This window comes from Stegodyphus dumicola, chromosome 1 (assembly GCF_044657685.1).
Source record: "Stegodyphus dumicola isolate Sdum_Otavi_A_Nest chromosome 1, ASM4465768v1".
Lineage (NCBI taxonomy): Eukaryota > Metazoa > Arthropoda > Arachnida > Araneae > Eresidae > Stegodyphus > Stegodyphus dumicola.
The window spans coordinates 202,760,955-202,781,690 of NC_140768.1; the positions used below are offsets into that span (position 1 = coordinate 202,760,955).

A 20,736-nucleotide genomic window follows, 5' to 3' on the forward strand; every position below is an offset into this window, starting at 1 on the left:
GATATACACATTTACCTTTTTTATAAAAAAATACTGTAAAATTTCTCAGTTTTAAGAGGGGGGAATATAAAAATAAGAGTTTTCGCTTTAAAATGAAAATGTCTTTTTAATATTACAGTGTTAATATTATGTTTATACTTTATAGTAAATATCAGTTACCAAAATGTCATGTTTGAATATAGTTCTTTCTTTTTCTTTTTTTTCGTGCTGATATGAGACGCGTAAATTATACTGTTTTAGATGTACAGTGTTTCTCGCATAGAAAAGAAAATACCCCTTCAAATCGTCCACCCCTCTCGCTGCCAAATCGCCTGCTCCTACACGATGGGTCGGTCTCGGCGACGGATTCGGCAGTGCGTTGCATTCTGGGAATGATAGTTCGGCATTATTTGTGTGTGGTTACGAGTGCTAGACGTAGTGGATACTTTCATTGTAAACTTTTGGTGAATTTAGGATTTACTGCTTCTGCTGGATCATTTCCGTAGAATTCGGGTCTTGCAGGAGGTAAGAGTACTTGCATTTCTTTCTTCGTAAGGCCAGGTCACAGTTTACCATCACGTGGAAGTACCTTCATACTTTTCCGTAACAGGCTAACGCCCGCTCGTACAACCGCTGGAGAACTCGCCAACAAGCAATGCATCGCCAAATCGCGCATTTATGCCATTGGTATATGTTAAATCATAAAGAGCTATTGAGATTGGGGAATGGTGTCGCGTGTTTCGGCTTTAGTGCAATTCAGGTTATGGTGTCTGTATGAAGTAATGCCTATCTGGCTACTTTATACAGTGGCTCCCAAAAGTGTTCGTACACTTATGATTTTCATTGAAATAGGGCTCTATCCGTTAATTAAAAGTAAACTTTCTGAATGAGATTTTAATAATAAGATCTATAATCTATTCGTAACAAAATTACATGAAATATTCTTAAAATATAGCGGAACTTTATTTTTAAGAAATTAATAATAAAAAAATGACAAACATTTTATCTCACAAAAGTCTTCGTACACTTCAAAAAAATCTTGACCTATTAGTAAATATTTTCATTTTTCGTTAAATTGATATTAGTAGGATATCCTTTAGCATCCACAACAGCTTTTAAATGTCTGGGAATAGATTTTACTAGTTTTTTTTTTTAATTTCTGTATCAATGTTCATCCATTCTTCCACCATGGTTGTTTTTGAGTTTGCTTTTTCGCTTTGATGTCGTGTTTTTGTACTCTAACCTCCAGCTCTTTCCAAATCTGTTCTATGGGGTTTAAATCTAGCGACAGGTGGTGTTTTGAAAACCTGTGGACAATTATAGAGACACTACAGGCGAACGTTGAGAGCCATATACTTAGGATCCTTATCATGATTAAAAATAAAGTTTTTTCCAATATCCAAATTTTGGGCTGATAATTTTAAATTGTCTCTTAAAATATTTAAATAAAGAGAATGATTCATTATGCCATCAATAAATACCAAATTACCTAGTCCTGATGCTGTCATTTCCTCCCTTCCCCACACAAGAACACCTCCACCGCCATGATTAACTGTTCCAACTAAGTTCTTAGAATGAAGTTCCTCATTTTTTCTTCTTCCTACAGTTATTCGACCATCCGAACCAAAAATTTTAAATTTGCTTTCGTCAGCAAATAGGACATTATTCCAATACGTTTCGGGTGTATTTATCATTGATTTTGCGAATGAAAGCCTAAGCTTTCTGTTTTTCTCACTAAAAAAATTTTTTTATGGGCAGAATGCCCATGTGATTCAGCTTCTCTGAGAACTCATCGAACAGTTTAAGGTGAAATTGAAGTAGAAAAAACTTTTTTTGCATTAAATTCTGCAGAAACTTTTACAGCACTCGAACTTGGGTTTTTCACAAATTTTCTAATAATAAATCTCACATTACGTTTAGTTAACTTTTTCGGTCGACCTTTTCTTCCTTGTTTTCAATCCAATTTTCTTCTTTAAAGCGTTTTATCACATACTGCACTGTAGAATGGGATAAATTAACTAATTTAGTGATATTTCGAACTGATTTACCACTACTATGGTGAAAAATTATCAATTTTCGAATGCTGTTTGTAATTTTCTTATGACTGATACCTTTTTTTCAATAATAATTAGAATATTATGAAGTAAAAAATAAAAAACTAAAGCAAATGATTTTTTTAAATGCCACCATAATGCAAAAATTAAAAAAAGTGGCGAACGATAATTCTTGATTTTATCTAAAAATATTTCAGTGTATGAAGACTTTTGTGAGATAAAATGTTTATCATTTTTTGATTATTAATTTCTTAAAAATAAAGTTGTGCTATATTTAAAAAATATTTCATGTAATTTTGTTATGAATAGATTATAGATCTTATTATTAAAATCTCATTCAAAAAGTTTACTTTGAATTAATGAAAAGGTCTCTTTCAATGAAAATCATAAGTCTACGAACACTTTTCGGAGCCACTTATGTTTATAAATATGCTAGTCAGACCCACTACTGTTAAAATACATATCAGTATTAATCGTCAATGTCCAGGCCGTCGGAAAAACGGGCCTTTGAATTACGGAATTTATTATCATGAAATAAGTCGTTGAAAGTTTTGCGCATTAACCATATGCCACTAGACGTACATAAATGCAAATAAAGGAAATACACTGCCTAAGTTAAGGAATATTTTTTAAATTAGTAGCATTTTCAAACTTCTTTGAAATATAGGATGCAGCAATATAAATATACAGTCAAAAGTCATCAATCGGGACGTCGGCGATTCCGGATTATCGATTTTTCCGGATTATAGATCATCAGTTTAAATCTCGTAAGATGGCATGCAGAAATTCTAAAATTAAAAATATGAAACCGTAATTTATGAAATAAAGAACAATTATAATCTAAAGGTATCAAAATGTACCAGAAAAAAAGCTTAATAATTATTTGTTTACTTTATTAAACATTTCTTTCAATGTATGTTGTTTAAGTTGCTTCGTTTTATGTGATAATACTTTCTTTTTAATTTTATAAACAGACATAATTTCTGGTTCAGTTACAAAGTTCCGCTGTTCAAGTCCCGTTAATTGCTGTGCCGAGAATACCGACTAACTTGTCGATCGAAATTTTTTCGTTTTCACTAACCTCTCTGCCACGTTCTTCATGTCTTTATCCATTTTTTTGCAGCAATTCCACTTTTTGTTTGATGGACATCGAAACATACTTTCGTTTTGTACAATCCTTTGGGAGCTCCAGAATCGGAAATTCTATTTGATATAATCGAAAGTTCAAGTTTACTTTTATAAAATTGCTCTTACAGTCTGCAAAAAATAATAAGCCGGATCCAATTCGAAGATTAAGGAACAACGCAATCATCAACATTAACTGAAATAGATAATTAGATAATTTTGGCTAATACCGTTCGTTATACATAAAACGCGCACGCGAAAACATTTTCTGCGCTTGCGCACACGCATATGCGCAGTCGTAAAAGGTCTTACGTGCACGCGTAAACGCATATGCGCATGTGTCAACGCGACGCATGCGCAGAATGTTTTTAGCTTTGAGGTCCGGATTATAGATCATTCCGGATTATGGGTGTCCGAATTAACGACTTTAAACTGTACCTCTTTATATGTGTTTGTGGTACGCTCTTCGTTTAAAACCTTCCCTTCAGGATTGGCAGAGAGTCTAACTTTCTCTTGGCGATTGCTAAGAGGCAAAATTAGTTGAGAATTGAGAGGAGGGGTATGTAAGATTCTTCATTATTTAATTCCTTTAAATATAGTACAGGGCTCTAATATTTGGTGGCAGCAATTTAAAAAGTTATTCGCCATTTATAGTGAATCAACACAAAATGCGAAAACAAAACTAATAACTCTTTTAGGCTAACACCCTTTTGGCTAAAAAGTAAACATAATTTCAAGATGTAAATTCATGTTTCAGTCTATAATTTTATACTACTTCCACATCATCAGTTTTGTCCTGTTTTTCTTTCATAGTTACAATAGTAAAAAAATTGTTGACTTTGTGTAAATATGCCCATTCGGAAATATTCAGTTATTATTCTTTATGCCGTATCCATATACATATGTGTATATTGTGCATAAAATATGTAGCTATGTATGCAAGGTGATTAAAAAATGTCTGGCAAAAATCTGGAGGCAGGTAGAAAAGACAGAAATAAGCAGACAATGTAATGGCATGTACACTGCTAAAAAAAAAAAAAAAAAAAAGGGGACAGTGCTATATCTCCCATTCTACTGGGCCGATTGACAAAATTCAAACTGCGTTGTTCATGTCTCGAAAGCGCGACTTAGCATATATATTAGATATATATATATAGCATTATTCTAATATAGGTATTTTGACACAAAATCGGACTTTTTCTGAAATAACATACAAATTTTTTTACATATTTCGTTTCTACGACTCAAATTACGCCTAAATATGAAATTTTGTAAAATTTGGAGCGAAATTTATGGAGAAATTCACAAATTTATGTTGGGACTTTTTTTGCAGTTTGCGCCAAGAATAGTTCACTTGGCGAACTTCTTAATATATGGCAACCTAGTTAGTTTCCTTTCCTGTGAGCGTAAAAAAGTCGCCATCGCATGTTTTTTTTCGAATAACTGTTTTAAAAATTTCTATTTACCTATTCGAACTGCGTAAATAAAGGTGGAGCGTTTATTTTTTATCAAATAGTTTTCTTTATATATATTTTTTGTCATAGTTATTATTTTAGGTAATTTTTTAATTTTTATACTTTTATTTTAATTGTTTGTGTTGCATTGTCTCTTCAGATAATTGTTTTAAAATTTTCCATTTATTCCTTCGAACTGAGCATTTTAAATGTATTTATTAATATAAATTTTCCAGAATTTGATTTTATTTATTTGAATTGCGTTTCTTTGGGAAGAATACTTTGTAACCCAGTCTACGATGCGTTTCAAAACTGCATATATTAAAAGAGAAAATACGGTAAAGCACAGTTAACACGCCTTTGAATGTTCCGTTCAGAAAAGATATATATAAATAAGAGACATGTATAACCGACATTTTAACTTAGGATGACTTGCATACACGGCTTTAAACAGTTTTATCATTGTGCCTATTGCTTTACACAATTGTATCCTACATTTGGTTTCTTAAAATGGTATTCATATTTTAGTCAAATATTTTATTTTTGAAATCGCAAGAATCAAATATCATAAGATTAAAAGGTTTTAAATTTAAAAAAAAAAAATACTAATACTAAATTTTACACAAAATTTTATTTTTTCTTATCTTTTTCTTCAGGCATTCTAATTTATTCTTGGTCTTTTTCTTTAGGCATTCTGCAAGTATATTAAAAAGCATCCAACTTTTCTAAATATCTTGATATTACTGCAATCATTTTGAATAAAGTTATCACCTTCCATTTCATAAAGGCAAACAAACGGCTGAGCGGTAAAGTTGCTGAACACTGGTAGTTCACTCTGGGTTTCGAATCCTGGTAAACGGGTGGGTTGCGTGGGCATTTTCGTGGATTTTCTTATGTGTACTGTGTATGACAGCTGGTTTCCCTTAGGAAGTTCTTCATGAAGTATTTCATCAGAGCTTTTATCAGTCTTTAGAGGCTAAACATTTTGAAGGTATGAGATGAAAGGAAAGACTGGTTTCATCAAGAGATTTTGGTTTATTTAATTATGACAAAGCACACTAGGGCTATCTGCCTAAGGGGAGGGATGCCTTCGTAGAGGTTTTTCTAAGGGAAACTGGCTCGCATACACGGTACATAAGGGGAAAACCATGAAAACGCCCGTGCAGCCAGCCCGTTGGCGGGATTCGAACCTCGGACCGAACTACCAGTATTCAGCGACTTTACCGCTTGGCCACTGTTTCATCAGGAGGGGAAAAAAACGCCTTTAGGTGACATCCACATACAGTACTGGATAAACTCTTGAATCTTCAAATAATTCGACTGTGAAAATCATGGGATTTTATATTTATGATATGATATGATGTTCTATAACGTAATTTAAATTTATACAACCATATAGTCTAAAACCAGTCGCTCTTCACTTTAATCTGCAATGATATCGTTTTTATCTTTTCTATTAACACAAGCTCAATTGATGGTATTTGCTGGTGTACATGTCAAAGTGTTTTCTCTTTGGAAGCCTAAATTCTTTGAAGTATCCTGAAAGTATATTCAAAAGCGTCCAACTTTTTGAAACATCTTGGTATGTCTGACAGCCAAATTTTCCCTGCAAATTTTTGCTTACTTTTCTCCCTAATTTTCTTCTTTCCTTCTACAGTTATTTTCAGTGCTCACACAAGAAAATTAAGATTTTTCGATTGCTAGACTTCCATAAATTTTGCATCCTTGTCAATTTTTTAAAATAGCAATTACATGAATTGTGTTTCAGCTGAAGACAGCTTTTCATTTTCCAAACATTTTAACTATAAACAATATATAGAGTAAAGTCGAAAGGATAAATATTTTAATTAAAAGATTTTTTGCTAAATGACAAAGAAATAAAACAGTCCAGCAGGGTTTATTCTGTACCATCGAGTGATCCGATTCTTATATCGGCTGAAACAATCTAAAGCATATAAAAGATCATGTATTTTTATACAATCTATAATGCGAGAGAAAAATTAGCTTCTTAAAACATTTTTTCTAAGAGGATTGATATAATAGATTATATTTATAATCGAAACAGAAATTAAAAAGCTAACAAGTAATGAGACGTAAGACCTATTTGGTCTTAAAAATTTTTTGCGCAGAATGCTGCAAAAATATGAAATAATAGGTAGAAATATTGCAGCGAGCTTGCTAAAAAGTTACCAGGAGCTGTAGCTCCACGAAATAGTTCAATGCAGTATTACTAAAATATTAACATAGAAGAAATTTTTTAAAAAAAATTATTAACATGGAAAAAAGAAAACACTGCTTACACGCGAAATAAAACTGTTTAAATCAATGTTGGAAAACATGTGAATGCACGAAAAAACTAATCTGACCGTTATGATATGTGAAAAGTTAATACACATAAAAATAAATTGACGGAACAAGTTAAAACAAAAAATTAAAAAATAATTAAAACATAAATTGCAAAAATTATAATGAAAACATAAATTGCAAAATTATTATATATTTTTAAAGCTGGGACTTGAACCAAACTGTCTAACTTTTAAAGTTTAATGTACATGGTGGTTATAATTAAAGTTCCAATTTGAAATGGTCATAAAAGGAAAACTACTGGACCAAATGTTGTCAAACTTGGGAATCGCGTAAAGGAAGTTATGAGAATTTATTTTCCGCGGAAAAGAAAAGAGTTCAAAAACTCGCCACCAGGACAAAAATGGCGCTCTGTACAATATTGTTAAATGAAATAAGACAATAAACATAAAGAAACATGAAGACAACTGTTCAACTGAACACGAAAACATCTGTTTAAAATGTGTTTAATATTTTCCGAAACGTATTACAAAGCATATTCAATGTAGCGTCCAGCATTTTCCGAAAGTAAGTTAAATCCTGTTACTGCATTCTCAACAGCAGCTCTTAGCAGATCAGGAGGAATGTTACGGACATGTCAGTGTATCACATTTTTCATTTCTGCCAAATTGTTTAGATTATCACCATAAACAGTGCTTTGAGATAACCATAGCCAAAAGTCACAAAGGTTGAGGTCTGGTGGGAAGAGAAGTGTTGGCCTATAAGACGTTCATTCATGAAATGTTGCCTAAGTAACTGTGCAACACATGTGAGGTGGAGCCTGGCCCTGCATAAAAATTGTAGTATCTAAAATGCCACGTTACTGCAGTTCATGTATCACGAAACATTTTAACATTGACTCTAAGTGAGCTGCAATCACAGTGGTCCAGCTGTCGACTCCTCTTCAGAGAAAAATGGTTCAGTTATAAAACTAGCTGTCATTCAACACTAAACGGTGTGGAATGACTGTTATGCAATCGAGCAGTAGGAGTTATGCAGTAGGAGAATGCAATGGAACTAGATAGATAACATGAGGGATTTCTTTGGCCCAAATCGATTAAAAGCGTTTTGAATCAGTATCTTCATGTTTTAGTGCCGAATTCAGGCTTAAAAAATTACAAATTAGCGATCTGTAAGAAAACGATTTCCAGACTGTACGCACTTGTGCGAGTGATTTGTGATCTCACATTTTCTAATCGCTAATTCGTGGTTTTCGCGGACAAATTTCTCACTTACATGGATGGCGCACTCAACTTTTATCGAATTTAATGCCTTTAAATGGTAATTTGCCTACTTCAAAGTTTCTTAAGGGTATACAACATATTAAACCCGTGTAACAAAGGTTAAGTTAGATTCCAACCCATATTTCGTTTAACAATATTGCATATAGTGCCATTTTCCCTCTGGAGGTTTCGAACTTCCTTTTTTCCGCACAAAATAAATTCCCATGACCTCCTTTACACGATTACCAAGTTTGATAACATTTGATCCAGTAGTTTTCCTTTTATGACCGTTTCAATGTGGAACTTTAATTATAACCTCTCTGTATATTATTAAATTTTGATTTGAAGCTATGTGTTATATGTATACCATGCGTAAAATTTTCGCTTTCATGGAAAAATAAAGAATCGAAGCAAATATACTTAGGATAATGGACCAAAACTGAAAAAACTTCCCCTCCCTCCGAAATAAAGTATTGAAACTTCGACCTTGAATTTATTGGGTTATCGAAATATTTAATTTGACTTATCTTCTAAGTCCTAGTTCCGACAACAATTCCATCAAAAATTCCGAATTACTTAAGCTGAAGTAAAAGATTTAGTATATATTCACTGTATGTTAATAAAGTAATCAGAGTGTAATAAAAATAGATTATAGAATTTATGCTGATGCAACTTTTTGTCTGACTGTACAACATGTAATGGAAAAGAGGGCTTGTAGAGATCTGTTTTTGACATGCCTCTAAAAGTAGATGTCATAATCCTTTTGTCTCTTCAATGTCAAAAAACTTTCCTTTGAGAGACAGCTTTAGTTTTGGTGAAAGAAAAAAAATCGCATGAAGACAAATTTGAAGAACATGTAGGACGATTGAGTACACATACTTATTTTGGGAACGCAAGTGATTCTCCGACTGGTTATTGAATAATGAAAAGATGCATTGTCATGCAATACAAAACATTTGGAATACCTTTTCTGACTGAAAACGTAAGATTAAAAGTCATCTCTTTAATTTGCAGCCATTTACAAGTCAACTACTCGGGCAGTTGCAGAATCGTTTTGATCCTAAGCCTTGTAAGACAAACCTAATATCACTGGATTTAAACACTTCTTTAATCTTCCAAGAACGTTCCTTCTTTAGCTCATATTCCAAGAATATTAAGTGAATACAATTATTGCAAAACAAATTGAATATTCATTTGCACTACGGCTTGGGAGTTTACTAACGAGTTAACAAAACTTAAATTCCGCTTTTCGTGTCTAAGAATACAACAATATTTTAAATATTTACAAATAAAATATTAAATTGGAGATTTAATTGGAGCCTCACCAGTTGCCTAGCATTTGAAGATTGTTAAATACTAATTGTTTGTTTCGAAGTCTAACCCAGGCTGCATGGTTGGTTTTCGTAGTTTTCTAGGTTCTCTTTACAAAGGTTCTCTATGAAAGCATCTTAATCAAATAGCTCCCATGTTCTTTCTATGTTCAAATAACCAACTAACCTAGTTTAAGCACGATTTCCAAGGGAAGTTACTAGCAAAACCCGAATACTCATTAAAAATCATGTAGCTTGCCAATCGGGAGTAACATGAAAGATACGGCGCCAATAATTGAATTGCTGTTACGATACGCTGTTTCTAAACTTAGATGGTCATTTCTTAATTAAATAGCCCACCAGCGGCTGAGCGGTAAAGACGCTGATCATTGGTAGTTCGGTCCGAGGTTCGAATTTCGCGAACGGGCTGGCCGCATCGGCGTTTTCGTGGTTTTCCCCATGTATAACGTGTATACGAGCCAGTTTACCTTAGAAAGTCCTCCACGAAGGCATTCCTCCCTTTAGGCAAATAGCCCTCGTGTGCTTTGCCATAATTAAATAATCCAATCCAATCCTTAATTAAATATAATTGATTTGTAACTTCTACTCGAACTGACGGTAAGAATTGAAGTGCAAATAAATAATATCTTACACAATCTTGATTAATATAAAATTTAAAATATTTGCATTTAGATAGAAAGTTTTTTGAAATATTTGCAATTACTTTATAAGAAGGATTTATTAATAACCGTAATAATTACTTATTATATTACTGATGATTAGGATTCAGTTCTTGACAATTACATTCTAAATTAGAATTTTAAGGATATAATGAAAATACGCTACGCACAAAAATACATTTTAGGAAAAAAAATGAGTTGATTTTTTATGTTTTGAAACTTCTTAAATTCATTTAATAAACATCGTATACTCATTGTTAATTGAATCCAGAATGTTGGGTGTCGTTTATATAATTATTCTTACTTGTCCACAGAATCTGCTGACTTATCCAGCCATTAAGTAGCTCTAGATCATTTCTACATAAGCATTGAACTTCCATTAATTCAATCTCTAGAGTGTTGTATGTTTATATCATAATTTGACTTTTATAAAAATTATTATTCTAAATCTTACGTTTCTATAAAAATATACTGTGCTTTAAAAATGTGGATGATAGTATCAGCCGCTCTTTCAGTCACTTCAAAAGCAACATTTTGTTTAGAAATAAATTATGCAGTTAATGTCATAAAATTCAAATAAATATCAAAGAAAAATTCTCAGTTTTAGACAATTTGATTTAAACGAAGTAAAGTAGCAGACGATAAAACGCCGAAGGTAAAAATTTACTCTTACAAAAATTTACTCTTATTTTTTTTAAAAAAAAGAGAAAGATAGAGAGAAATTTAAAAAAAATAGTTAAAAATTTGAATAATATCATCTATAATTTAAAAAAAATAGCTTTTCATATAGTATTAATAAATATTTATTACACATCATTGAAGGAAAAAATGTCATATAATTAATTCTTCGTAAAATTTTACTTGAAATTTAAGGTTAAAAATAGCTGTGGCAATTCACTGTAACAAAAATCCATAGACCACATTTGGCATTATTATGGCTCAAAAAAAAGATGCCAAATTTCCAAACTCAAAAATATGTAAATTCGTGTATATCTTAGAAAATTTTGAATAAAAAAGTCTAATTTTTTGCAGATATGCTTAAAAGTATGCCTACTTTAAGATGATGGTAAAAATTTTATAGGTTATAATTGAAAATTTTTTTAGAAAAATTTATAAAAATTATTTAAAAATAGAAATTAAAAAAATAAAACACAAAAAATGGGTAAATTTTATTTGGAATGAACCTAAATTTCGAAATGTGAGAGAAAAAACCAAAAAAGTTTAATAAAAAAAAGAGATATTAATAAATATTTGCCAAATTCAATTAACATTGAGGAGCTAAAATTTTGAGAGCTAATATTTTAAAACTTACTCGTACAATTTTTACAAAACTTGGTATTCTGGCATAATTTGAGTCGTAGAATCGAAATATGGAAAAATATTGGTATGTTATTTCAGAAAAAGTCCGATTTTGTGTCAAAATACCTATGTTAGAATAGTGTTATATATAAATCTAATATATATCCTAAGTCGTGCTTTCGAGACATGAAAAACACAGTTTGAATTTTGTCAATCAGCCCATTAGAATGGGAGTTATAGCACTGTCCTATTTTTTTTTTCTTTAGCAGTGTACATACAGATAGAAGAAGAGGTACATTAAGCTGATGAGTGGTAGATAAAAGCGCTCTGTGCGTGTAATTTGCTATTACCCTTGCAGATTATGAGAGGGTATGCATTCTTGTATAAAAACGGAGCTCTCCAACATACAATTTTTTTCATGGAACTGCCACAAAGAACGGAACAACTAGTCAAAATCTGTAAGGATAATGGCGATTTGTGGTAGTAAAATGCTCTTATCTACTCCTCAGTAGCGTCCCTGTACCACATCACCTGTCCGTTTTTGCACTGATTTCACAGTATAATCTGAACAATCACAGCTATCTGAATAATTTGGACCACTGGTTATTCGAATAATAAAAAATTTCGCATAGTTGGATTACATTTTTCTGCAGGTCATAAGCACATTTACATTCGTATAAATTATGAGGCTATCCTTAGAAAATAAAAATTCCGTGCCCCAAAACAGCTTTTGTTTACCAAAGGTTAATAAAAATAACTGACCAGAATAACAGTGAATGTAAAACTTAATCATATATCGAGTATAATAGAAAAAAATAACGAGTAAATTCAGATTTACTAAAACTAAAATAAAAAACTCAGCTAAAAATTTTTTTTACATGATTTTTCATATACTATTTTAAAAACTCGTCTTTAGTTAATATTTTACAGGGAATGCTTTAGCATTTCAATTGTTCTTGAACCGAATCCATTAAGTTTAAAGTTGTGAATATTCAATATTTACTTACTTCTCTTGGAAACCTCTTTTGGTGACTTAAATGTGAAAAATCGACCTGCATTATTCTTTAATCCACTCTGTTTTATAAATTATGGTATGATCCAGTGATAGGTATGCGGAAAATACAGTGTATATTGGGATGTTATGCAATACTCATAGCCACATATTCCAAGTTGTCTTTACTTACTGTAGTGTGTGAAGACATAGTGTTGATTCAGATACATTTTCATAGCACTAGTGTGTAGTATATGTGATTGTACAGGGATTATGTTGATTGAATGTACTAACATGATTTTAAGTCAGACCAGAACCACCTATGTGCTTTACTGTTTGAGCAAGTTTCTTGGATTCATATCTACATTTCATTATCTCAACATTGTACCTCTGCAATACGTTCTAGGCATACTGTGTTTCCTTTGGCTAAAGCAAGGCAGAGCTTTCAGATATCCAAGAACTTTCGTTGTGGAATCAGGGTCTTTAATCTTGCCACCTGCTGCTGTCTGAATTCAATTGCCCAGTATCTTCCTAAATTCTAAAAGTTTTGCCATGAATAAATTTTTCTGTTTGTTAATTCTCTGAAGTCTAAAAATTTTGACAGTCCTAAATCCTGCCACATGGTTCGAGTGCACCTATTACATTGGCTGTGGTGTTGTTCCTATGTAGAATGCAACTGTTAAAGTTCAATTATTGAAAACAATTTCACATGATATAAACGGTTGATCTGCCAATTTAGTTCTCTGTTCAGTCACAAGTTAAGGAGCACATATTTGTGGATCTTTTTTATCTCTTCAGTGATGAAATTTTACGAGTAATGCTTATGTTGGCTGATTGAACACAGTGAAGTTTATTTCGTATTTTATGTTTGCTCAAAAACTATGCATTATTGATTGTACAGTTTAATTAAATGAAGTATTAATAAAGTTATTCGATTCAAAATTTTACCTCCTTCAAGTTTTGGAATTGCTTTTGACTTCGACAAATTAATTTCCTTTGCTTTTCGAGCAGTTGATAAGAATAAATTTGTTAAGTTTTATACAGCTAATCTTTAATTAATTAGATACAGTAAGTGAGAAGTAACTTGCACTAGAACCTCTCGCCAATCAGAAATCATGAAATACATTTTTATTTTACAGATATACTAATAATTTTTATGCATTTTTCAATATCTTGATTTAGTTTTTTTTGATGGTTGCGTATTGACAATTGGATTTAATTGGACATTAAAAGACTAGAAGAAAGTTGCATGGTCTGATGAATCACGTTTTCTGGTCCATCACATCAACGGGCATGTGCAAATACACCATAATAAGGATTTCCGAATGAAACCCTGGATCCCAAGTGCACAGTTAGACAGAGATATGCAGCTGGCAGAGGTATTATAGTGTGGACAATATTTTCATGGAACACACATTAGGACCCATAATCTCCATAGAACAACCCTTGACATCGGTGCACTGCATGAACATCGTTGCAGACCAGGTTCACCTATTCATGACAACAGACTGCTGAGGGCTGGCAGTTTTGAGGGCTAATGTTCCTACATGTTATTAACAGGGTGGTCATAATGTAATGACTCTTCAGTGTATATATATATATATATATATATATATAAAAGAGGGTTTTTATAATTAAAGTTACTCTATTTAGACATATGTAGAGCCTCTTCTGCTAGACCTATTTCATTGAAATTTGATGTAAAGTAAAGATGGTGTGCTTTTAACTATTTAAAGTATTTATTATAAGCATAGAATAATATTTATTACAGAGAACTGGAATTCCAACAGTTCTGTTTTCACATATATAACCATTCATTAAGTTACTATAAAATTTAAGTTACTAAATATTAAATATTGCCATTTACAAATTACTAAATACTATATCTTCCCTTTTTTAAAGAGTTAAAAAAAAATTTTTTTTTGTCCAAAATCAGTCTATAACTACCTGTCCGGTTTTCTAATTGCTCTCTCACTTCTATTTCTTTGTTAATCAACCATTGTTTCTGAGTTAGCAGAGTTTTGTAGTTGATTTTTCTAAACTTTGCTTTTGAGAATATCTGGGATCATATTTTTTTACATCTGTTTTCTGTGCATTGAACCTTTGTTTATTTCCTCTGATATTCTCTACAGCAGCTGAACTGTTTTCTTAAGCATCTCTAATGTCTTCTATTTCTCCTAAATACTATTCCCCCTCATCTCAATGTACATGATGTTGGCGTCTTACATACTTCTGCAACTGTTGATTTCCAGCAATTGTCTTGATATACCATAACATAATTTCCTTTGCTTAATGCTGATGTTTTTATATGACGGTCATATAATTTCTACTCAATTCTTTCTAAGTTGATTTTTTTTTTTTTTTTTTTTTTTTTTTTTACATTTCCCACAACTTGAGGCTTCAATAATTCTTCTGATGTAGGAAGAGTTTTCCTTGTTCTGCTCATAAGTTATTGAGCTGATGATCGTAACATCTCATTAGTTGAAGTGTTCCTATAAGCTAACAATGATAAATAAGGATCAGCATGAACTGATCAGAAAACACTTTAAAAATAGCTTTGGAAACATTAAAAGGTGCAAATGAAATAATTGGAAAACCGGTAGAAATTAAGGAGTTTAGTGCCAGGAATAAAGGTAAATCTAAGTCGGTCGTTCCAAAACAAAAGTTTGAAAGAAAAAAAAACTTCTCAGCTAAGAGTGCTAGAGGTAAAATATGTTCACAATGCACAGGGACTGACCATGATAGAAATTCTTGTAAATTTAAGACAAGTATTCACGGAGTTTGTAAGAAAATCGGGGACATTGGAAGAGCATACTAAAATTGCTGAAAGAAAGGAAGCAAAACAAAACCAACTAGATGTAGGAAATGAAAATACAGTTTCTATAAACAGCATAAATTCCAGTGAGGTGAAAAATAGGAAACCTCCTATAATGATCCAAGTGAAGAAGGAAAACTGGTAGCTATGGAACTGGATGAATTAGTAATTCTTCTTTCCATGTTTATCAACATTCTTCCTGTTCCCGTAAAATCGGAGGTGGGGGGTACAGTCCCCTTCCCACAGCTCATTCAAGAGATGTCATGATGAATCATTAAGAAAAGCTGGGCAGTTTCTTTGTGAATAAGTTATTTTCGCATTAGGTCTTTTATCAGATATCACTATCAATGGCTATGGCATATCTTGAAAAATGAGATTTCATATAACTGATCACTGTCTGAGTCAGTAATATGGAGATTTCAAAGAAGTTGGAATAATAATATACAATTAATAAGTGTACACCTTTGTTAATCTCAAATAAATCTGTTCCAGTTTTATACCAAGGTAAATTAAAATTTTCATGTGGCATCATAGGTTCCCTTACATGTTTGTGTTGTTTGAATCATGCATCCCAGTACACCTGTTAGGACGAAAAAAACACAATTTCATCGATAATCTTAGTTGCCAATACACAAATATAAAATAGTCTTTTGTGAATAAAATCCATCAATTTCTTCCCCTTATATGTGTTGCAAGACTATGTCACTGGATTATTTATTTCTTAACTTTGAAAGTTCACTTTTCACAGCAGGTAGGTATTTAGTTAAAATATCAGCTTCCTGATTTTCAGAATAAACAAAAGTTGGTATGATAGTCTCCATTTCAAATTCATCTTTCACGAAATAATACTTCACAGCAATATGTCTTGAATTACTACTGTGTTTTAAATTCTCGATCTAGTTTATTAATGCTTAACTGTGCATTTTAATTTCTGTTGGTGCATTTATTAGATCTTCCTGTGTCGAGCAAATTGATATTATTTAATTTCACATGAAGTTTCACAGAAAGCCATGCTACTTTTTCAACTTCTAATATTTTCACCTAATTTGGTGAAATAGCCTCCAAAAGATTTTTCTGTTTTTAGTAGTACACCAACTTGCATCTGAAGTGGCATTTAGTAATTTTCTGTTATCTGAAGTAAAAGGCATGCTTTTTGTATTTCTGTAATGTACCTAAAATTTTTTTTGATTGCTTTCTAGTATATCCTTTTAGGGTCTTTATTGTATCTTCATAAATTGCAAACCGAAAAAGCTTAGTCTCATTCTTATTGCCAAATACAGTCAAAAGTCTTTAATCTGGACTCGTCGGGACATCAGCGATTACGGATTATCGATTTTTCTGGATTATAGATCATCAGTTTAAATCTGGTAAGATGGCATGCAGAAATTATAGAATTAAAAATATAAAACCGTAATTTATGAAATAAAGAACAATATATGATCTAAAGGGTATCAAAATGTACCAGAAAAAAAGCTTAATATTTATTTGTTTACTTTATTAAACATTTCTTTCAATGTAAGTTGTTTAAGTTGCTTCGTTTTATGTGATAATACTTTCTCTTTTCTTTTATGTGATAATACTTTCTAACAGACATAATTTCTTGTTCCAAGTCCTATAATTGCTGTGTCGAGAATACTGACTAATTTGTCAATCGAAATTTTTTCGTTTTCAATAACCTCTGTGTCACTTTTTTCACTATCAGAAGTGAATTATAATGACGAGGAATTTGATTTAAATCATATCAAAGACAGAGTACATCGAGATGAAATACGACATTTAGTAAGGAATTATAAGCCAAATAAAATAAAAACATCTGCCCTGAAGATAAGGATAGTGCTGACAGATCAACTTATAATTCATTGCGCGCCGCGACGTTCCTCTCCCCCACAGAGCAGAGTGAAATTGATAAACATATAAACAGATTTTGGTTAGAGAAACAAAGGATATGCCTTTATCCATTTTTTGTAGCAATTCCACTTTTTGTTTGATGGACATCGAAACATACTTTCACTTTGTACGATTCTTTGGGAGCTCTAGCATCAAAAATTCTATTTGACATAATTGAAAGTTCAAGCTTACTTTTATAAAATTGTTCTAACAGTCTAAAAAAATAATAATCCGGATCCAATTCGAAGATTAAAGAACAACGCAATCTGCAACATTAGCTGAAATAGATAATTAGATAATTTTAGCTTAGCTTATACCGTCCATTATACATTAAACGGGCATGCGTAAACATATTTGCGCATGTGCACACACATATGTGCATGCGTAAAAGTATTACGCACATGCGTAAACACCTATGCGCATGCATTATGCACCTATGCATCAACGCATTATGCGTTGACGCATGCGCAGAAAGTTTGTAGCTTTGAGGTCCAGATTATAGATTATTCCGGATTATGGGTGTCCGGATTAACAACTTTTGACTGTACACTCTTTTGCAAAAAAATCAAAGCACCAAGAAGGACTTTTGTGATCGTGACAAAATTTGGTATGCAAAAACATCTTGATCGAACATGCAAATGATCAATGTTTCAAGGCAAATGAACAGGAATTGCGATTATAGTGCTAATTTCTAGTGCCCAATTCGCAAAGTATAAAACCAGTAACAGAGGTGAAAAATTTATCTTTTTTGTTGCTGCCATTGTAATTCCGTAAAGAAACAACAAAAAATGCCATCAAAACGATTTGAAGACCTTACAGACAACTAAACGACTTCGAACGTGGTTGCATTGTAGGGTTGTGTGAAGCTGGTTGGTCATACTGAGCAATAGGCCACCACCTGCAGTGTACAGACACTGCTGTGCAAAGATGATGGCAGTAATGCTTGCTACAAGGAAATTGCCTACGAAATGAAGGCACTGGAAGGCCAAGAAGCACAAATGCGAGGCAACATAGGATACTTGTTCGCCAGACCCAAACCACCCCAACAGTATCATTGTCGACTATTCAACGCACTACAGCCACGTCTATACCTCTCATGGTAACATCCACCATCTCACGGCGCTTGTTTGAGGCGGGGTTATGCTCACAGAGTACTTTAAGACATTTCCTAATCAGCTTTGTTTTACAAAGGCATACAGCCATAAACCCTGGTGTGATGGTGTGGGGTGCTATTTCTTCTTATGACAGCAGGTCATCTTAGTCATCCTCTGTATATCTTTAACAGCTCAACGATATGCTGTACCATCCTGCGGCCGGTTGCATTACCCTCCATGGCGTGTCATCCTGAGACCATTTTCCGACAAGATAATGCTGGGCCACACCGCTCGCATATTTCTGGACTGTCTTCGTGCTGTTGACACTCTTCCTTGGCCAGCAAGGTCACCAGACCTTTCACCAATCGAGCATGTCTGGGACATAGTACGCTGCTATATTCAGGCACCACAAAATATCGCAAATATGGAGCAACAGCTGATGAATGCCTGGCAGAATGTGTCACAGGATAGCATTAGGAACCTCTACCACTCCTTGCCTCGATGAATTCAGGCATGCATTGCTGCCAGAGGCAGTTAGACCAACTACTAATTTGAAAACTCAATGCAGATTGTGAGCCGTGAACAGGTACTATGGCCTCGATTTTTATATTTTGGCCTCGATTTTATTATCTGTGTATGAGCTATACACATATTCAGTTTCATCAAAAACAACCATTTCCTTGATGGTGCTTCAATTTTTTTGCGAAAGAGTGTACATCAGTGATCCTAATGCTTCTTCATATTCTGTTTTTGAGACTGATGGAGAAGATGAAACATTATTAAGGTCTTCACCTAATGTTCCAGGAATATTTACAGGGTTACGATTATCCATTTCAAATCTTTTCAAAATTTTTCCTATGTATTTTTCTTGACTTAGAATTAATATTCCAGATTCTTGTTTAATTTCAAATCCCAAAAATTTGTTTGTTCCAGTAACTTCCTGTAATAAGAATAATTTCAGGTCTTGAAATAATATCATTTATGACAGAATACGAGTTTCCAGACTCTTAAGTCATCGATGTGTAACACTATAATAAGATAAGTTGCATTTTTATCTTCCTGACGCATTGCATTTTTCTCTTCCTGACACCAGTTGTTACGTTATTTTCTTCCTTCACATTTGTATGGGGTTTGTAGATTTGGAGTGAATAACGACGACACTTTATGAAGTATTGAAACACACTTTATTTAGCCAATATTAATCAGGACAGCTCCAAAATCACTTTTATTGCCGTCGAACTGTTATAAACACGCTGACACGTTCAGCGACACAGCCTTCACACTGTCAGGCAATAGCGGTGGAGACTACGGCAAAGCACTAGAGTACAGCTCTTGACTCTGCTTGGTCATTCTCGAAACTCCACGTACTCTCGAGACTCTCTACGCCACAACTCGCGATGCATTCGACGATACACAAGAGTAGCTCTCGACTCAGCACAGTCTAAGACAAAACTCGGCAATGCACTAAAAGACTCTCTCAATGCACTCGACGACCAACTCGGTGCTAAACTTCGAGACACTTGCTCAATGACTGACTATCAGCTCGCTAGACGAGGCACACACACTAACTGACTGCGGACCAGCAGGGTTTAAATAGCTTTTGGCTCGTGTTCGAGAACATTCTGTGCTAAACTGGTAAGAATTCGTTCCAGAAGGTTCTCCATCCGTCCATGGTATATCTCCAATTTTGTCGACGAATGGGCAATTTCTTGCCAAATGTGGCAACCCTAAAACTGCTTTGCTGGGAAGCCATCTCACCCTTGACATTTCGTAACAGTATGCAGAATTGCCACGCTACCTGGAAAACCGAAAAAAGTCAGGGAATTTGAAAATTGACCAAAAAATTCAGGGAATTTAAATATTTTAGTCAAAATCTGGAAAAGTCAGGTAATTTCATATGGATATTCCCCCCAAAAAGTGAGTTTTTCGCCGACGTTGGAACCCATCACTTTCTAGGCGAATTATGTATTGCATGAGCATCATTCGGTCAGCTGGCATAAAGCCAACTTTCGCTGCTCCAATAAGATAGTCTTGAGAGAAAGGCAAAGCAAGTTTCCAGCAACTTTTGGTTTCCAGTAGCCTCGAGTATTGAGAGACTCCCATGCGTATATGCAATGCATGTTGAACTAAGGAAAATACGTATTCTCGTATAAAATAAAATCGATTTAATCCTAGTATAGGGCAACATGGAGGTTAGAATAGCCTCCATGTACCGTATACACGGGATTTGGGGATATTATGATGAGCAGTATACGGGTAATTTTGGTGTTGGCTACAATTTTCAGAATCAGGCCAAGGCCGTAGCAAATACTAGGATTTTACCGCAAAATCTTTTTAACCCTCCCTTTTTTTAATAAATGCCTTATTTGTCATTTTGCAGTAGAATAAAAAAATAATAAATAGTTACCTAGGCTAAACATTTAATGTAACTATATTCGCCAAAATATCGTTGATTATTCCAATTAAATTTTTAAATAATTAT

At 33.2% G+C, this 20,736-nt stretch overlaps 1 protein-coding gene across 1 annotated transcript in view; it reads left to right on the forward strand.

Moving 5' to 3' along the window:
• The first annotated feature begins 347 nt into the window (after positions 1-347).
• Positions 348-20,736, forward strand: part of LOC118181003 (xylosyl- and glucuronyltransferase LARGE1-like) — a 160,896-nt gene continuing 140,507 nt past the window's right edge. The window contains exon 1 of the mRNA XM_035350079.2: positions 348-504. The gene's annotated coding sequence lies outside the window, so the exon portion shown is untranslated. The remainder of the gene's footprint in view (positions 505-20,736) is intronic.